A 19,705-nucleotide genomic window follows, 5' to 3' on the forward strand; every position below is an offset into this window, starting at 1 on the left:
GAGGCCAGAGAAATGAAAAAATAGGCTTGTTTATTTTTCTTCACAAATACAGAGAAATGCCTGTCAGCCCTGGCACCAACCATGGAAGTGACACAAGAGTGCAGAGCAAGGAGTGGGACTCTCAAGGACAGGGACAAAAGAGTGAGATAACGGGGTAGATGTGGGGTGGATCTAGCCTCGGGGGGCTTCTGTATGCAGGAGGGCATGATGCACCCACAGCCAGGGACCTAGGTGGTCATTCTAGCTTTATGAAGGGGCTTCTGTTTAGCCAACCCCAGAGGGGGTGCTTTTCAAAGTTCCAGAAGACAGCAGAAGTTTGAGTAGTGCCGAGGAAATACACAGATTTCTGAGGTGCCAGAGGTGCAAGAGTGGGTAACATTTCTGCAGTTTAATTTAGAGAACACATAAATTTCTAGAGCTCAGGGTTAGACCAAAGAAGTTCTTGATCTCACAGAAAGAGCAGATTCTTGGACCTCTTTAGGGAATGCAATTCATAGTAAAGAATAGCACTCTAGAAGGGAACCAATAGGTCCAGGTCTCCCAGAACTAGAAAAGAGGAAGAAATAGAGAATGATCCCTTCAGAAACCCTGAGGAACTGTTCTGATAATGTGAGAACACTGGGAACTCTGGGTCGGGATGGGTACTGCCTCTCAGAATCCTGAGACCTAACAGTCCTGAGTGAACACTTCTCCGATTGATGACTTCCTCTGGCACATTTCTGCCCATTGATGATCCAGCCTAAGTTCTAAATCCTCCAATAAAATGACACCAACCACTTTACCATCCTCTCCAAACATCTGGCCTTCCTCTGATCTTCCTCTTGATCAGGAAATTCCTTTTAAAAACCCCACTGGTTGCCGTGAATATTTTTTGCTATTTTCTGCTCACTCAGGGCTTTGATATTCCCAATGCTTTCTCTACCAGTTAGGGTCCATGCAGGGGACAAAACCCCTACTAGTTATTTGAACAAAGAGAATTTAATATATTTTTAAAGCCTGTTAATGAGATATAGAGTTGTTAGCAAAGTAACTAAAGGGGTAAATAAGGTATCAGGGAAGAAGCAACAGCAGGAAGAACTCCTAAAATAGAAAGAACAAAAAGAGGAGGTTGGGTTATTAAAATTTGGAAACTAAAGGGAGGGCTTCCACAGAGATGAAATTCAGATTTCTGAGGAGAAGAGGCTGCTTGGCTGGTGTTGGTATCTCTGAACTTGGAGGAGAGGAGGCCTCAGGAAATCTAGATTTCTGAGGAGGAAGTACAGAGCAGATGTCTTGGGGGGACTGGGTGGAGGGTTGATATGGCAAGTGTTTGGAGAAACTGCAAATTAGATTCAACTGCCGCTTCAGGAAGAAACTGCTATTGCTGGGGTGACACAACGTTGCTGGAGTGACCTAAAGACCTGCTAGCATACAGGAACAGGCAACACCCTTCCTTTCCTCCGTTCAGCCCTGTAGTCTCCCTGTGGCTCCCCCTATTGGCAGAGTCCAACAGGGCACCTGCTGTCAAAGCAGAAATGTGCTGTGCAGAGTCCCAGCATCACAAAGCAGAATAGAGGAGGGTGGATCTGGAGTTGAGAGGTAGCACCTTAATAACTGGCACACTCTCCTCATAGATCCTCGGGAAAACACCTGGTTCTTTCCTATTATAATCATGTATTATTAATTACTCTGGAATCATATTTGAGGCCTTTCCAAGTACCTTTTCTTGGAAGGGAGAACCATGCCTTTCTTCCCTAGACTTAAAAAAATTCTATCTTCCTAAAGTCTAAGGCATATGCTTGATTATTGCTTATTCTTTTACTCCTAGCAATTAAAAGTAAAAAAACAACAAAAAAATTACTTCCACTTTCTTCTGAAAGGTGAAGACAAGTCAAGGATGGGTCTACCACCATACATAATGTATATTCAGTGATCAATTCTAGATCTCACTCCTATACTACTAGTTCTTCTTTTTTTTTTTTTTTTCCACATGGCATGCTTGGGGGATCTTAGTTCCCCAAGTTCCCCACCCAGGGATCGAAACTGGGCCCTCGGCTGTGAAAGCACAGAGTCCTAACCACTGAACCACCAGGGAATTCCCACTGCTATACTAGTTTTATCTGTCAGAAATGTGTAATTAATTTTCTCCTTCTGTTCCAAAACAAGCCATATCTTTTCTTCTCTAACTCATCCTCACTCTACAGTGTTTCCATTCATAGGTTATTCATGTGAATAGCTCCTTGACATATAGTATCATTCAGTCTCCCCTTATTAGAGGCCTATCGTTCAGGAATAGGACTTGCTCTTCCATCAGTGCATTTCAATATGGAATCTCTTTCCACCATGTCTCAAAAATCACAGTATGGTATAATCTCAAGCTCACCTTGCTTACACTAGACACTTGGCAGGTTAGGGAGACAGTGTGATGTAGTGTGGGCTCTCGACCAGATTGCCCATGTCTAAATCCTTCTTTTCCCACAAGAACCAGCTGTGCATGTCCTTGTGAACATGGCTTCTTAAGCGTGTATAAGTTGAGCTCCTATAAGCTTTATTTTCTCCATCTGTAGAATGGAAGTAATAATGGTACTTACTTTATAGGATTGTTCCTAACTTTAATAGTGATATGAAGATAGTAAATAATCAGTGACAGATATTATTAGTATAAAGATGTTGAGGCTATAAGTTATTCTTTCCTTCTTCCATTTGCTCTCTAATATTTTGGGGGTACAAAACACCAAGTCCCATACTCTTATTCATCTTCTCATCTTATCCTTGTTGTCCTCGATAGGTACCACTTTCATAGGCTTATCAAGGCGACTCTCTCTCTCCTTCTTTATTTCATTTAGTTTTTCAATCAGGTCAGACTCCGGTTATATATACTTCCCTGGCCAAGAATCCATCATTCATCCCAGTACCTAAGGCCATAGTTTTGTCTTTTAAATCTCATTTCTCGTTATCTTCTCTTTATTGGGACATTCAACTTCCACATCTTCCTTTCTATTCCAAGCCTTTCCTGTTGGTAGAGAAAACTATAAGCCCATCATCTAAGCCAGTGGTCCCCAACCTTGTTGGCACCAGGGACCAGTTTTGTGGAAGACAATTTTTCCATGGTGGTGGGGGGATGGTTCAGGCAGTAATTCGAGAAATGGGGAGCAATGGGGAGCGATAGGGAGCGGCAGATGAAGCTTCGCGTGTTTGCCTCCTGCTCACCTACTGCTGTGCAACCCGGTTCCTAGTAGGCCGCAGACCAGTAATGGCCCACGGTCCAGGGGTTGGGGACTCCTGATCTATGCTATAGAGTCCTTTGATTCCTTGTCCAAGGCCTCATAGTTTCTTTTCAGTTAATGTCATTTATGCGGCATTTTAAACTTAAGATGTGCCGGGAGGAGATTTCCAGGAGCAAGTTAATAGGAATCTTCAAGTGGCAGAGGAATCATGAGAGCAGACCTGAGAGCTTAAGGAAGTAGATTTCAAGGACTTCGTGATCCATCTTAGGTATTCAACTTGGACAGAATGCTTATTTCATACAGGTTAAGTAGGACATCTTGAGACTGTCAGAAAATGAGTCTATCTGCATAATGCCAAAGAAATCTGTTATCTAGTCAAAACAACCAAATAATTTCCATGTTAATTTGTTTTTCATTTTGTGTTTGTATTTGTACATCCAGCCCCAAACTCTCAAAGGAATAAATGATCACTTCAGCATATAAAATGGTTTAGTTACTTCTCTTGGCTACCACAAACCATCCAAATTATAAAAGTAAAACTATATATTGTACAGTGATACCTTTATAAATCTACTTCCAAGAGCCAGAGAAGAGGCATCAGGAGTGGAGAATTTCATGTGTCCATGCATGTACAGAGTTCAGGCTCTAGAAATAAACGTGTCAAGTATGTGTAACTGCTGCCGAGTAACTATGCGACTTACATTTCTGCCAATAGGTTTTGAGCCTGACATGTAAGACTGGACTATAAATCCAACCTTCACACCAACCATCAAAAATACACTTTGCAATCTTGAATATATTATTTTCAGAGAGAAAATAAAGAATGGAACGTTATGTTGAGTCCATGATGCAAACTCTGTTGGCGGTTGGGGTTCGGTGTGGAGTGTGTCCAGAGTAGCCTCAGCTCTGAAAAGGGAACTTTTAGTCTTAGGATCTTGAAATTATGATGATGTTATGAACCTTGGGCCTGAACTCTCATGTGAGAAAATAATGAGAGAAGGCATCTTAATGCAAAAAATGGGTATATCATCTCATTTACTAAAGTAATGAAATAATTGTTCTGTAGGGAATGGATTCCCAGGAATCTCCACCCCCACCTGTGCCAGATGCCACCAATTACCCACTCCAAGTTTGTAGGGCCTGGGCAATGCATTTCAGTCCTGCAGAATCACCTGGAGAGATTTGAAAACTGCTGATGTCTGACTCTACCCAAGAAATGCTAATGCAGCCCAGGCATTGCTAATTTTTTTTTTTTTTTTTTTTAAAGCAAACCAGGTGAGAAGCATTGGCTCAGGTCAACTGCCCAGAGTGCCTCCTGCCTCATGAGAGCTACGGCATGGTCCATTGGCAACGATGTGAACTAGGGTCATAGTGGGAGGCTCTTCCCCATTGTTGCTGCCTTGTTTCCTCTCACACTCTTTATTCTCCAGCCTTGTAGCATTAGCTCCTGACTATAAATTGTCTTGAATCTATTGCCTCTAATTTCATGCTTCTAACTGCCAAGTGCCTGCTAGTCTCTCCCCAGCCTGCTCTGACTCTAGAAATGTGTATTTTCCTTCTGAGTGCTTATCCCCTCTATTGCAAACTCTAGCCTCCTGATTTCCCAGCTGCCTTTGCAAGCTGCTCTAGCTGCACTGACTTGAGGCAGGCGTCTGACTCAGCTTTCTCAGTTGGGGCAGGAGGCTGGGACCTCTCCACAGGTATTAAGTCCTGAATAAATTTGTTCAGCCTGTGACTTCTGTGGGATGGGATGGGATGAGGTCAAGCCTATCCATGTAGATAGTAGTCTTCTTGTTGTAGGAGACATCAGTGGTGCAATTGTGAATCAGACCAGCTTGGATTTGAATCCTGGCCAGGAAAGTCAGAACAAAGGGAGCGGGAACCCCAGGTGGCCAGGAGCCAGGTTCCTGAGTGAGGGCCTGAGATGTGGTAAGGAGGAACATTGTAAAGGGAAGAGGGGAAGAAAAATGAATGACAGGTAATACAGTCTTCTTTAGGTAAATCTGGGAGTGCGCAGGAAATGTTATTGTTGGTTACTCTAGCTTGTATAACTGCCACTGTCATTTTTTAAGTACTGCCACATGTCTTGTTTCATGACTTTTTAATAGTACCATTGTCTCAAGATACAAGCACAGAATGGAAGTGTAAATTTTTTATTTTAATTTTTTGTTCTTGTTTTGCGTTCTTTACTTTTTACATTTACAAACATGGCACTAGTGTCAGTCACAGATGTTGCTGGGTAGGATATTATGATAACCTTTGCTAAAATGTCACCAATAAAGGCATCACTGTTAATTTCTCCTGACTTCTCTCCATCTACTCAGGTTGCCCCACTAAAGTACATTTGCTATCTTCTATTTTTGATATGTATCCTTACTCAGTGTTGGTCTCAGAACTTGCTGGAGAACATGAGGCAATTACTCAAACTTTGTTGGAAGTGTAAATTTTTTAAAATGTCAATAAAATAACACATATATCCTCCTTTTCAACAATTCAGACATTAAAAGTAAACTAAAACCCACTATTGACTTCCATGCCTAATCCCAGTTGGCTCCCAGAAGTACCTCTGTTAACTGAGGTATAGTCCTTCTAGTGCATTCACATGCAAAAACATATGTATATATTATATAATACATACAATTATATAACATAATATTATAAAGTTGATTAATGTGTGTGTATGAGAGTGTGTTTTATATATCTGGTATCATACCATATGTATCACTATGAAAATTACTTCTTTCACCCAACAGTATATAATGGAGATCTTTGATTTCACTGTATATAGATCTATCTCATTCTACTCAACTATTAAACTCTATCTGCGTACAAATGAGATGTTTCTAATTTATGTGATTACAAAAAATTCTGCAATGAATAGCTTGTATGTGTGAGTGAAGCTTTCTTTAGATCAGGAGAAGTAAAATTGTTAGGTCATAGAGTATACGCATTTTTAATTTAAATGGGTATTGTCACATTCATACTTCACATTCATACTAGAAATGCATTTCACTATGTCCTAGCCAACAATGATATTTTAAATCTTGTCAATCTGAAATGGTATTTCTTTATTGGTGTGAAATGTTTTTGCATTATTGATACGGTGAAAATATGCTTCATTATTGTTCCAATTTACGTTTCTTTGACTGCAAGTGAGATTTAACATCTTTGTATATGTTTACTATTACTTGTGTTTCTTCTTCTATGAATTCACTTTTCATATCCTTTGCCCACGTTTCCATTGGTTGACTTATTGATCTTTTCTCCTTATTGATAAGGAGTGCTTTAAATATTATGGATTTTGATCAAGGCAACTTCAGGGACACCACTCGCATTGTAGTCTACATGAATGGCTTCCCCTGGTGGTGTGCGGTGTACAGCTTAGAGAGTCGTACTTGGCAGTTCTTAGTCTTTTGTTTGTGATGAATTATGTAAACATTTTATCCTTAATCTGTCTCCTGTCTTTTAAAATTGCTTGTGTTATTTTTCATAATAGCAAATTTATTTTTTAGTCATATCTATCAATCTTTTCCTTTGTGTTGTTTGCCTTCACAGTCTTGTTTAAAATGCTCTTTCCTACCAAAGGTAATAAAACATTTTCCTGAATTTCCTCTGATTGTTTTCATAGCTTTTTATGCTTGTATCTTTAATGTATCTGAAAATTATTAGTAAATGGCATGAAATAGGGACCTAAACATTATTTCTTCCTAATGGATAACCATAACCAATAGTCCCAACAAATTATTGATAGTTATCCTTTCCCCTTATCTAAAATACTACCTTTATTATATACTATCTTTTTCCTATACTCCTGAGTCCACCTGGGGGTTCTGCATTCTGTTCTTATGATTAAAATAATATTTGGAGAAAGTGTTCATTTAGCTACACTAGGGTTATCACTATCTATTCATAACTGAGAAGTTGAGATTAAAATAAAAATCCACTCAATACTGGCTTTAATTCATAGTATACAACTTGATGTTATAGTAAACTATGTGTTATAAATTATATGGAGTTCTCACTTCTGAAAGGAGGGTCAATCAATCTCAATAATTTGTTTGTCATCTTTATAAAGCCCCTACATTGAAGGCCCCTGTCTAGATACGCTTATAAATAAATAGTTAGAACTGGTGGATCTTACATGATGCTTATACACAAGATCCTGGTGCCCAGCTAAGCAGCCAACCTGTTTTTTTCTTCCTGAATACTGTGCTTGACTTGAAAACTCTTAACTTGATTTAACCACATACATAGTAAATTAATAAAAATGAATAAATATATCTTTTAACTTTAAATTGATCACTTGGGACAAAAGTGCAAAGATAAAAACATTTGAGTTTTCCATGGGGCTGTGAGAACCTTAAACGCAGGATGCATCTGATAGCACAGTCTGACAAGTAGTAGGCACTAAATACACATTTGCAGGATGAATGGAGCTAATACCAGGCTTAACTTTAAAAAGCATTATTATGATTACTTTTTTCCAGGCACTTTACTGATTTGCTTCATTCAGAGTTGCTGTTTTGCTCTTATTGCTTTACAATGTATGATATTAGAACTTGGCTTGAATCTGGCTTTCTTAGCCAGAAAACTTTGAATCAATTCAATTCTTTTCTTTGGGATTTATTTAAATCCAAGACTTAGTTATTTGGTTATTTGTTAAAAGAATAAACAACCTGAAGTATAAATCTTATTGTCCATATTTGCTTTCCATATGGACCAGTGGAATGAAAACTGTAGTTATTCTCCCTTCTCTCCAGATAGCACTATCTACATGAAATAGAGTGGGGATGACTCCCTCTGGAGTTGTGCAGTACACAGTACTGTCCTCCTTCCACCCCAACCCCCATTCTCTTATAGTTTTCTAATTAGAAAGAGCTGCTTGGCTCTGACTACCTTGCTATCTGCTATATACTGATTTGTAGATGCCTAGACTCTGCAGCTCTGTGGCCCTTGAAGACCTGCTCCCACATACTGCAAACGTTATTCAGTAATTAGCCTAGAGACTTCTAGCAGTTTCCAGATCTGAGTTCTTATCAGGACTTTTCTTAAAAGGGTTCAGATAGTCTCCTTTGTAACTACTTTTAAAATATGGAGCATAGTTAAAGCTCTTTTAGAAAGGCCATATAGGATGATAGCCTGCTCACTCACACAAGGCTTAGGACTGTTGGCAATGCATGATCATCTGCTTGATGACAATGGAAAGTTCGCTTCTGGAGTCAAATTTGTGGCACAGAGATTCTGTTCAGTGTGCAAGCATAGCCTACATTTACCCAACCAGAAGCTGCCCTATGGGCTATTGCATATGCTGTTGTGTTTGAGTGATACTGGCTTATTCAGACTGTCATGTGCAACTCTGTTCTTCTTTCTTAAAGCATGTGTAAGATAATGCAAGGTCAAAGTCAAAAATCCTGGATTCATAGATTCTTAGAACTGAAAATGCCTTGAGATCTTCTGGTCTAACCATCTCATTTTAGAACTGGGATGACTGCCGTATTGATGTGACTTGATTTTTTATATATATATATATATATAAATGAATATATATAAATGAAAATTAACATAAATTTAAACTTTAAATGAACTGATCATTTGGGGTAAGAGTCCAAATATTTTATAAACACATGAAGTTAGCTCTCCTTTCTTTAAAATATCCATAGCACCTACTGAGTGTGTGTGCGTGTGTGTGTGTGTGTATGTGCAGTTGTAAGAATGTGAGGGTGGAAAGGTTACTGATTGCCACCCATTAGACTGACAGGAATGGTTAAAATGTGGAACAGTTTCCAGCTACGTGTGGAATTCTGGCTGGCTGCTTTTTTACTTCAAAGTCTGTTTTATTTTGTGAAACAGTTTCCTATCACATTTATTTATTATTTCTCAAAGGGATGCTGGGAAGGATTCTGCCTTTATTGCTATTCTCATGTTGACATGTGAGAAAATCGAGTTCACATAGAGCTTGGCATTCTCTTCCTGGAAATATATGCTTAAAATAACCCACAAGACAGTCAGCTATCTATCACTCAGCTCAGCACCCTCTTCTAGTCCCTTCTCTTCCAGTCTGAGGGCCTTTCACACAGATGAAACTGATGTTAATGGAAATTCCCCAAATCAAGGGCTGTTTAAAAATCCCCATGGGACACTGGATTAGGCATATCCCCATGTGGCTGGAAGTACATGCACACAAAATGATACTTATAAACTTTGGAAGAAGGCATGTAATACAAAAAGTGCACAATTAACAGAAGAGGATGGTTGCCTTCAGTGGGGAGAAGTGAAATGATAGGATGTTGTGAGAACAACACCGACTTTTATTTTTGCTTCTCCTCACCCCCACCCCTCTCCCCAACCCAGTTTTCCAAAAGATATCTTATTCCGACATTTAAGAAAAACTTTAGTGTTTTTCTCTCTACACACAGTGGAATTTCATCAATTTCTTTGGAATGACAAGTATCAGAAAAAGTTCTGCGGCTGCTAAAATCACTGTTCCATAGTTTATCACGAGTCAAGATCTCATAGGAAGAAAATTTGCGGTAGATTAACTCAAAGTTAAAAAAAAATAAAACTGACAACCAGGAGGCCACTTGGGTTTTGATCTCAGTTTTGTGCTGATAATGATAATCACTCATAGCTAAGTACTTTTTTAACAGTTTATAAAGCATGTTCACATTTATTAATCTATTTGATCTTCATATCAACTCTTCAAGGCAGCTATTTTACAAATGAGAAAACTAAAACTCAGCTTAAATGCCTTATTAAGATGGCTTAACTTGTGATTCGTACTCTTTCTGTGTTCTGAGGGCAGGTTCTTCACCTGTCTTTGCTTCCCATAAGTAAATATAACATTTGCCAATTAGCTTTGTGGGGATGTATAAAAGTGATGATAACATGGGTGGAATGGTTATTTGGAATAAAAGTGCTAAATAAATTAATACGGAATAATAAATAATTTGTTTTATAAATTAATATATTTAATGTATTAAAAATGTCTTTAATTATATTCAAGCATTAAATACATTAACGCATAATAGATATATTAAATTGAGTAATATAATATTGTATTAAATTAGTACATACATTATATGTAAATAAATTAATACATTATTTATGTGTAAATAAATTAATACATAATATATGTTTATATATAGATAGATACAGATAGTTACCGTTATTTGTATCTTTGGTTTATTATTACTTTTGAAATATTTGCAACCAGGTCTTTGCAGCTTACACACTATCTTAAAGGGATGGTATTTAGCAGGTGCCTGGGAACACCCAAACTGGACCCCCACCATCAGGCAGCCATCTCTGAGTTTCTCAAAGGAAATGATGTACAGAATCCAGGGTCGGGTGAAGTATCATTTCACCTATTAGCTGGAGACCTGGCCCCAAATTCAGGATAACTGCCAAGTGAGATTGGCTGGATTACAATTGAATCTACAATTGAATCTTGTATTTTATCACTCCATTGAGGAAAAAAGGCTAGCCCGAAGCCCACCAGCCAGAAGAATGGAGAGGAAGATATGTAAAGAGGGAGTAGAGGTGATGAATGGCTGGGTGTTCTCCTGAGGACAGCCCCAGCTCTCCTTAATATTCTGGTCTGGGAAAGCCGGAGCATCTGACCCCAAATAGATATACTCTAAGGCTTTAGCTCCTAGTGCCTAGAAAATTAGCCCAATCAGTCTCCTTGAACTTGACCAATCCCTAACGTGGCTTTTCTTCAAGGGAAGGGAAGAGTGTTAGAGTGCTGGCTTGGGAGAGTTGCTGAAATCTCTCCTAGCTAACGGTTTCCAAAGTAAGAAGCATCCCCAAAATTGGGAATAATAGAAAGTTGAATTCTCTAAAATTCATTCATTCATTACATAACATTTTGTGTTAGGTATTATACTATGTACTGGGATACAGAGATGAGTACTTGCTTGTGTGTGTGTGTGTGTATAAATATATATGTATATATAGAGAGAGAGACAGAGACAGAGAAAGAGAAAGAGAAGGAGACAGACTGTGAATAATCAATTTAAATGAAAACTTTCCAGAAATTATCCATTCAACAGAGTGATTAACAGATATAGAGGTGGTCCTTTGATGGAGATAATTTCTAAGAACATAGATTCCTATAGAATATGAGGAGATAGTCAATTAAAAATAATACATAAACTTGAGATCTGTAAGTTGAAAGAATGCAATGTAGATGGTAGGACAGGCAAAGAGAAGCCTGGTGTTTTAGAGCTTTGGAAAGAAGAATATGCCAGTATTCCTCCAGTACCGTTTCAGGAGAAGTTCTCCCAGCAATGGGGTCTTGTTCTTCAGACAGAAATATTCCTCTTTAGTAATATTTATCAGCCAACAGAGATGAAGTGAGATCATCCCTCCAAATTGGCCAGCCTCTGGGCTTTGGGTCAAAACTTTCCCTAATACCTCCCTTCTGTGTCCTGAGGTGAGCTGCCCATTGGAAAGGAGCCTTGGTTCAAATGGCCACCTCAGTTTTCTGTCTCAGGATATATTTTAACTTGAAGATAGTAAGTTGGTACTCTAGTTTCTAAATCAACTCTAGTCATATGCATTTGTCTGTAATTTTTATTATGACTGTTACTTCCCTGCCTTCCAGAAGAACCATGAGAACCAAGTGTCCCCAAAATTCTGTACATGGATAGCTCTGTTTGAGGTATGCCTGGTATTCATGTACCTGTGGGAGTTCCCCTCCCCCAGCCACCTGCTCTTAATCAGGATCGCCCCAACAAGATTCCAGGGTTCCTGGCCTGGACCCAGTCACACTCACCGCGCCCCAAGCACTGACTTGAATTCTCAGTTTTTTTTTGTTTGTTTGTTTTTGTGGTACGTGGACCTCTCACTGTTGTGGCCTCTCCCATTGCGGAGCACAGGCCCCGGACGCGCAGGTTCAGCGGCCATGGCTCACAGGCCCAGCCGCTCCGCGGCATGTAGATTCATCCCGGATCGGGGCACGAACCCGTGTCCCCTGCATCCGCAGGCGGACTCTCAACCACTGCGCCATCAGGGAAGCCCGAATTCTCAGTTTTGATCCTGAGTTTGTATACAGTTGAACATAAATAGTTTTTGTCAAGATATCTTACTGTTTGGTTTGCTTGTACTTCCAAATTCTGGCGCCCAAAGTCAGCATGGGGGGGATAAAAATGAGCATAATATATGGCCCATAATTTTATGTATGGCCCCCGTTTTTAAACGTTCTGTGCCTTGTTCACCACTACATCACTAGGACCTAACAGAGTTGACAAGGCATAGCAGGCACTCTAGAAATATTTGTTCATTATTAATTAATTAACTATTAATTAAATAACTAATTGATTAATCAGTCATTAACTAATTAATATAGGATGTAAAAATCCAAATCAAATAAGTCAGTAATGGATAAACAGAAAATGAGTGGGTCTGACAGCAGGTTCTGTAGCTCATTTAAGGAGGGCTATTGACTGAGGGCTGAGATTTTAGGGATGGCTTTCCAGTGGGTCTGGGGCTCAGGTAAGTGTGAAGGGGGAGAAGCAAGATGACTGAAGTCCTTGAGACAGGAGGTGCAGGTCAGACTGGGAGGGGGAGTGGTTTGTGTCAGAATCAGCAGAGAGGCAAGAAGAGGGTGATTATGGATCACTGTAAAATGCCAAGCCAAGTTTTGACTTTATCCTTTTAGTGGTAAGGTGATATTGAAGATTTCTGAGCAAGGAAATTCATGATGAAAGCAAAAGTTCAGGGCTAAATATGTATTTTTATTTTTCATATCAGAAGAGGTAATTGTTGAAAACATGAGAACAAGTGAGATTTAAAAAAAAAAAAACCACTAAGATAAAAATGACCTCTCCCTCTCTGGTAGCTCAGTGTGACCCTCACTGTACAGAATTCTTTTGACAAGACCTGCCCACTTTACTTTGTTTCTTTGAGAACGTGTGTCTGCCAGCAAAAGGCAAAGCCCTTTACGGGAAGAGGCCGTACAGTGCCTTATACAGGACTGAGAAAAGTTTCAGTATGGGGAAGGTACTTCATGAATAAATAAATGAGCGTTTAGTTCACAAACCAACTTCATAAACATTTTATCTCATTTAATTCTTACATCTGCCCCGTGAAGTAGATATTATTATACTCTAAGAGAGAGATCAGACCGGGGTATGTCCACACTGTAGGAAAAGAAAGACCAAGTGGGAAAATCAGAGAGGCCGGAGAGGTAAGACACCAGTGGCAGGGGCTATCAGAGACAGCCAAGAAGAAGGGAAGTCATGGAAGAAGAGTCGGGGCGGAGGGAGACTGCATGATAAATTAATTATTTGGAGAAATTTGACATCGAAAGAAAAGACAGGAGTGAAGCTAAAAGAAACAAGACCCAAAGGTGATTTTCCCCCAAGCCTTGGACATGTTTTTAGACAGAGGGCACTGACCAGTGGAGAAAGAGGAGAGCACGAGAGAGCATGAGGTGAGGTGCGGCTGGACAACCTGTGTGAAGGAGGCGTGTGAGGCTGCAAAGACATCTCAGGTCTCACACACGCTCTCTCGGTGGTACAATGAGATCAAACCCCAGCAGAGCTTGATCAGTGATTAGATGCATCTAAGTTACATAGCTAGTTTGCTTGTTCCAAACAGCCATCTTTCCCCATGTAGTACCAGACTCAACTATCTCTTTGAAAATATGTTTTCTCTTTTTTTTGGATCTTAAAAATAGTCTGCCCCCCAAGAGAAATCACTGCCTCTCAGATGACATTCTGTCAGGCCAAAGCTACAAAACCTCACCCAAAATAGATCAAATATTTTAAATATTTTCGTATTTGCACCCCTCACAAGTATGTCTGCAATGCAAAGCCAGTTATGAGATTGGCTTTTATTTTTTTCCTGATATGAGAGAAGACATGTTTTCTGGTTGAAAGGGGACACCAGGTCTCACCACACAGTGTTGGTTGGATTTCAGACAGTCTTCGGTAAGCCTGGGACAGGAAGAGGAAACACATACAGCTGAATAAACACATGTGGAGCAAGAAGGTCTCTCTTAGAACTTGCCATCTGGGAGTCCATCTCGTGTACTTGTCTGAGCTTCCCCATCAGAACGGTGGTTCTTTAAAGGCAGGTGCAGGGTTTTTACAAGGCTATAGAAGGCACAGAACATAACACTAAGACTTGCAGGTAATAGGTGTGCAGGAGTTGGTTGAATGAATGAAGAAGTATCTGAGAAGAATCCAGTTGCAGCTCTGAGTGACAGGAATTTCTCTTGAATGTAACCTTTTTGCTTTCTTTGAGGGTAGAGCAAATCCAATAGAAATGACGGAGGGAAGAGTGGAAACCAAAGAGCCATCAGTTATCCTCCCTAGCTCAAGAAATAGGGAGACAAGAGATTTCCTGTGGGAGACTGAGGGAATTGTCCAGTCCTGTTGGGTAGAAGTAGGGAAAGATGACATTTGTCTCAGATGGTCCTTCTTCCGTCCGCACTGGATCTTCTCTGATCACACACTCTTTCCATTTTGTCAGGTCCTCACCCTTATCCCAGACAACCATGCCCCTTTTCTTCCACCTGGTGCCCTGAGAGACCAGCGCCTCTTTCTTCTTTGCCCCAGCACTGCAGGCTCTCACTTCAGCCACACCATATTCATAAAAAAATTGGCATTAAGGCACTAAGGCAGGCTATGGCTTAAGGTGTTAGCTCTTTAAGGGTAACTATTGCTTCTATAGTGTCAAAGCCTTAATACAAGTGTGTGAGTAAGTTGAGGACTTCACATTCAGGGCAGGTCCCCTCTCCCTGCTAGTCAGGCTGACCCTGGTGAAGGGCACCACTGGTCTGAGGACAAAGAGGGGCAGTAACCTTTCCCAGTGTCCCATAGGTGACCAGATACTAGTGCCCTGGGGAGAGAGTTCTCATCTGTACAGCAGTTTCTTAAAAAAAAAAAAGTTTAAGGATAGTACAAAACCTGTGTACATGCTTTGCAGAATTAACAAATGTAATCATTTTGTCATAATTGCTTCAGATCTTCTTTTATATATTGTCAGTAAATTTCAAGTTCTTTATTTTGTGGCTAGTACCATTTTCTCTCCCTTCTTATGGGCAACCACTGTGTTGAATTTGGTGTGGTTCTAGCCTACCATTACATGTATTCATAAATAATTCATATGAATAGAATCATTCCAACTGCAGCTTGCTTTTTTTTTTCATACAATTTGTTTTTGAGATCAAATACACCTAGTTCATTCATTTTAGCTGCTATGTAGTATTCCACTCTACACTATAGTTTATATAGCCTCTCCCCCACTAATTGCTGCTGGGATTTTTGCCAATGATGTTACTATTACAGACAATACTGTATAAAGGCTGCCTTTTATGTGTCTCCTTGCTAAATAATATGAAAGCTTCCCAAGAGGATATACCTGAAAATGGCATTGCTAGGCAGGGAATGCATGTGCTGAGCATCACTAGATATTGCCAAATCACTCTGCAAAGTGGATGTACCAATTTACTTTCTTATCCAAATGTGTACACATTATCAACAACATTTAGTTTTTCAAAGTTAAATGTCTTTTTCTTTACCTGTTTGCCGGCTGTAAACTGGTGTCAAAGTTTTAATTTTCATTTTCCTGGTAACTAATGAGTTTGAGCGTTGTTTCATGGTTTTTGGCCTTTGCATTTTTTCTTCTGTGGATTGTTATATCCTATTCCCATTTTTCACTGGGTTTCTCTCTCTGTGTGTGTGTGTGTGTGTGTGTGTGTGTTTCTTTCTCTCTCTCTCTCCCTTCCACACCCACCTCCACTGATTTTCAGGCATTCTTTGATATTCTAGATTCTAATCCTTTGTTTTATACATTGCCCATCTTCTCTTGGCTTGTCTTTGTACTTTGTATATGGTGGCTTTTGTTGAACAGAAATTTTTACATCTTGAAGTAACCAAATTTTCCTTAGTTTAAATTAGTTTAATTCTTACTGTATAGAAATATTACTTGGCTTTTTCTTGGTAAAAAAAAAAAAATACTCCAAAATCTCAGTGGCTTATCACAAACGTTTATTTCTTACTCCTTGGTCAGTAGCAACTCTGCTGGTCCTGGCTGGGCTCACTGGCCCAACATAGCCCTTTGTGTCTCCTCTTCTGGGACTCAAGCTAAAGAGCAGCCACGATCTGGGCTGTATTGGATTCCTACCCTGCTGTAACAAATTACCACAAACTGGGTGGCTTAAAACAACAGAAATTTATTTTTTCACAGTTCTGGAGGCCAGGAGTCCAAAATCCAAGTGTTGACAGGGTTGTTGGCTTTTTCTGGAGGTGCTGAGGGAGAATCTGTTCCATGCCTCTCTCCTAGCTCCTGGTGGTCACTGGCAGTCCTTAGCATTCCTTGGCTTGTACATGTATCACTCCAGTCTCTGCCTCTGCTTTCACAGCCCCTTTTCTTTTGTCCCTTGTACATCTCAAATCTTCCTCTGCCTTTTTCTTGTAAGGGCACTTGCCATTGGATTTAAGGCCCACCTAGATAATGCAGTATGATTTCATCAAGAGATTCTTAACTTAACTGCATCTGCAAAGATCCCATTTCCAAATAAGGTGACATTTCCAGGCTCTGGATGAACATACCTTTGGGAGGAGGGTGGACACCATTCAGCCCATTCCATGGGACCTATTGTTATCATGGCAAAGGGCAGACACTCCAGGGTAAAACCAAATGTGGTGCCTCTTAAATCCTCCACTTGGGATGGACCCATCATCACTTTCAGCCACATCCCATGGTTCACAGCAAATCCCAGGTCAAGTCCTCCTACTGAAAGCACTGCAACAACACAAGGCAAAGGACATGAGTGTTTAATCCCAGTCAAAGAGGAAGTGAATACTTGGCTACAACAATCCAATCTATTACAAACTACATTATTTTTGAAGTCAAATAATACACGTGGCTTTTAACAAAAAGCAGTCATCATCCACCTCACGCACTCCTGCAACTAACTGATCCTCCCACTAAGCAATGACTCTCAATGACTCCTTCTCAGTCTCCTTTTCTGGGCTTTAAATGGGGTGTCAGTTTCCACACCTCTTCTTTTCACTGTTTGCTTCATTTTTTCAGGTAACTTATTCCTGGTTTAAAAATACTATTTATAAACGGATGGATCTCATGGGTATATATCAAGCCTCATCCTCTCCCCTAAACACCAGATTTGTACATCCTATGACCTATCTGTACTTCCACTTGGAAGCCTCTGTTCATCTTAATATGCCTAACATATGTCTAGTGTGATTCCCACCCCTCCTTGAAATTTATAACTCCCTCAGTGGTCCCCATTTCATTAAACAACACTACCACTCAGTTATTCAGACCATGAAAGGAGATATCCTTGATTTCTCTCTTTTTCTCACATCCCTCATCCAAACCATCCGTGAGTCCTGATGTGTCCAAAGTTCAGTGCTTTCTCAGTCCCCCAACCACAACTCCCCTAGTCCAAGGAAGCAACCTCTTGCCTATGAGAAGGCAACAACTCCCTCTTGCTTCTGCCCTTGCAGTCTCTCTGCCTAGTCTGCACAGGGAAGCCAGAGTGACTTTTTTCTGTCTGCTCAACATCTTCCAGTGACTTTCCATCTGACTTAGAGCAAAACCCAAAGTCCTTACCATGGCTATAAGGCTCTGGATGATCTGACCTGCCATTGGTGGTCACTTCTCCCCAGTTACTCTGAAATCTTTCTTATTTCTTTAGTACGCACCTGCTATGCTTGCAGTTGGGCATGCCCTTCCTTCATATATTCTCACTGCTTGCTCCTTCATTTTATTCACCTCTCTATTGAAAAACTTCTTCAAAGAGGACTTCCTGATTTCCTCTCTTCCTCTACACTTTCTTATTTTTCCTGTACAGCACTTTCCACCTCCTGATATTACATACTTATATATTAGCTAATGCGTTTATCTGTCTCCCTTTATCAAAATGTATTTTGTTCACAATGAATGCCTTGAACATGCCCTGACATGTGGGTGACACTCAGTAACTATTTGTTCAGTGAATGAATGAACTATTGTGGGGGGAGTTGGTATTTACTTTCATATTCCTAACAATATACTAATTCTACTATTTATTAAAATTTCAATAGTAGACATTTATTATTGATTTTCTGCTAAACAGAATGAAGATTTAGCTCTCTTATCTACCATCATCCATCCTACTAACCTGTTCTTGCTTATTCTCCTCTGAAACTAATTACATCATCATTGTTTTGGTGAAATCAATATGCAGTGTTTACATAATTATGACTGTGTAAATTTTTTCTCACAGTTGAACTATATAGTATACAATAACCACTTTTCCTTTCTCATACAAATATTTTATTTTTCCTAAAATTATAATGACCTCACTCTTATATTTACTTATTTCCTATGTACCTATCATAAATGCTTTCCCCAAGAATATGTCAGGTAACCTATCTACTTGTCTTTTTCTTAAAATATCCTTCCTGGAGTCCTCCGCTCCAACCTTTACTGATTGTTTTCTTGACCAGCTATTGTCCTGGAATTTTCTTTCACCATCATCATGGGACTACTTTCCCCTGTGTCCTGGGTTTGCATCCTGTATTTTCTGATCCTTGTCTTCGAAGCTTCTTGGTTTCTAGTTTCGACCCCAATGTTTTTCCCCCTTTGAAGCATATAATCTCAAGAACGTAATGACTTCAGAATGAAATATGTTTTCATTCATTGTACTGGATGCCCAGTGGGCCCTTTAAATCTGGAAACTTTTGCCCTTCAGTTTGAGGAAATTTTAACGTATTATTTCTTTCATAATGTCATTCCTACAATTTTCTGCAACACTCAGATGTTGGATATTTGATTGATCCTCTAACGTTCTTATCTTTTCTCTCCTTTTTTCCATCTTGTCTTTTTCTTCTACTTTTCTGCAAGATTATTCTAAACTTTATCCTCCATTTCTTGAATTGAATTTTTATAAATTTCTGTCATAGTATTTTTCATTTACAACAGTTCTTTCCTGTTCCCTGTAAATACCTTTTTACAGCCCATTTCTCTTGTTTCGTGGCTACAGCATCTTCTCTTATCTCTCTGAGAATGGTAATTATAGTTTTCTTGAAGTTATATGGTAATTATAGTCTTCTGGAATTTTTTTCTCCGTTTCTCACCCTGCCTCTTTTTCCTCTGAGTTTCTTTTTTCTGTTGTCCTAATCTCTCTTTCAGAGCCTTTCCTTAACTTGATGTTCGTATTTAAGAGTGAGATGCTAAACAGCCAGTTCAAAGTTCCTGTGCACAGTTCACAAAAGGGCCTTGGGTGTTAAGACAGACATTTCCGGAGTTCCTCAGATGTTGTGCCTTTAGATTTTTTTCCGTGAGCATGCCAGTTTCCCTGGAGTGGAATACCCCAGTTTCCTTTCTGTGGAGTACAAACCTGACTGTGAGAGTCCTGGAGCCCCGCAGAGTGAGGGGTCGGGGCTCAGTGTACCTTGAGCAGACGTTCATTTCAAAGTCTGTTTTCAGCACATGGCATCTTTTCTGTCCACTGCTTTGCCTGACATTCTGAGGCCAGCCTT

The sequence above is a fragment of the Phocoena phocoena genome, chromosome 9 (assembly GCF_963924675.1).
Source record: "Phocoena phocoena chromosome 9, mPhoPho1.1, whole genome shotgun sequence".
Taxonomy (NCBI): Eukaryota; Metazoa; Chordata; class Mammalia; order Artiodactyla; family Phocoenidae; genus Phocoena; species Phocoena phocoena.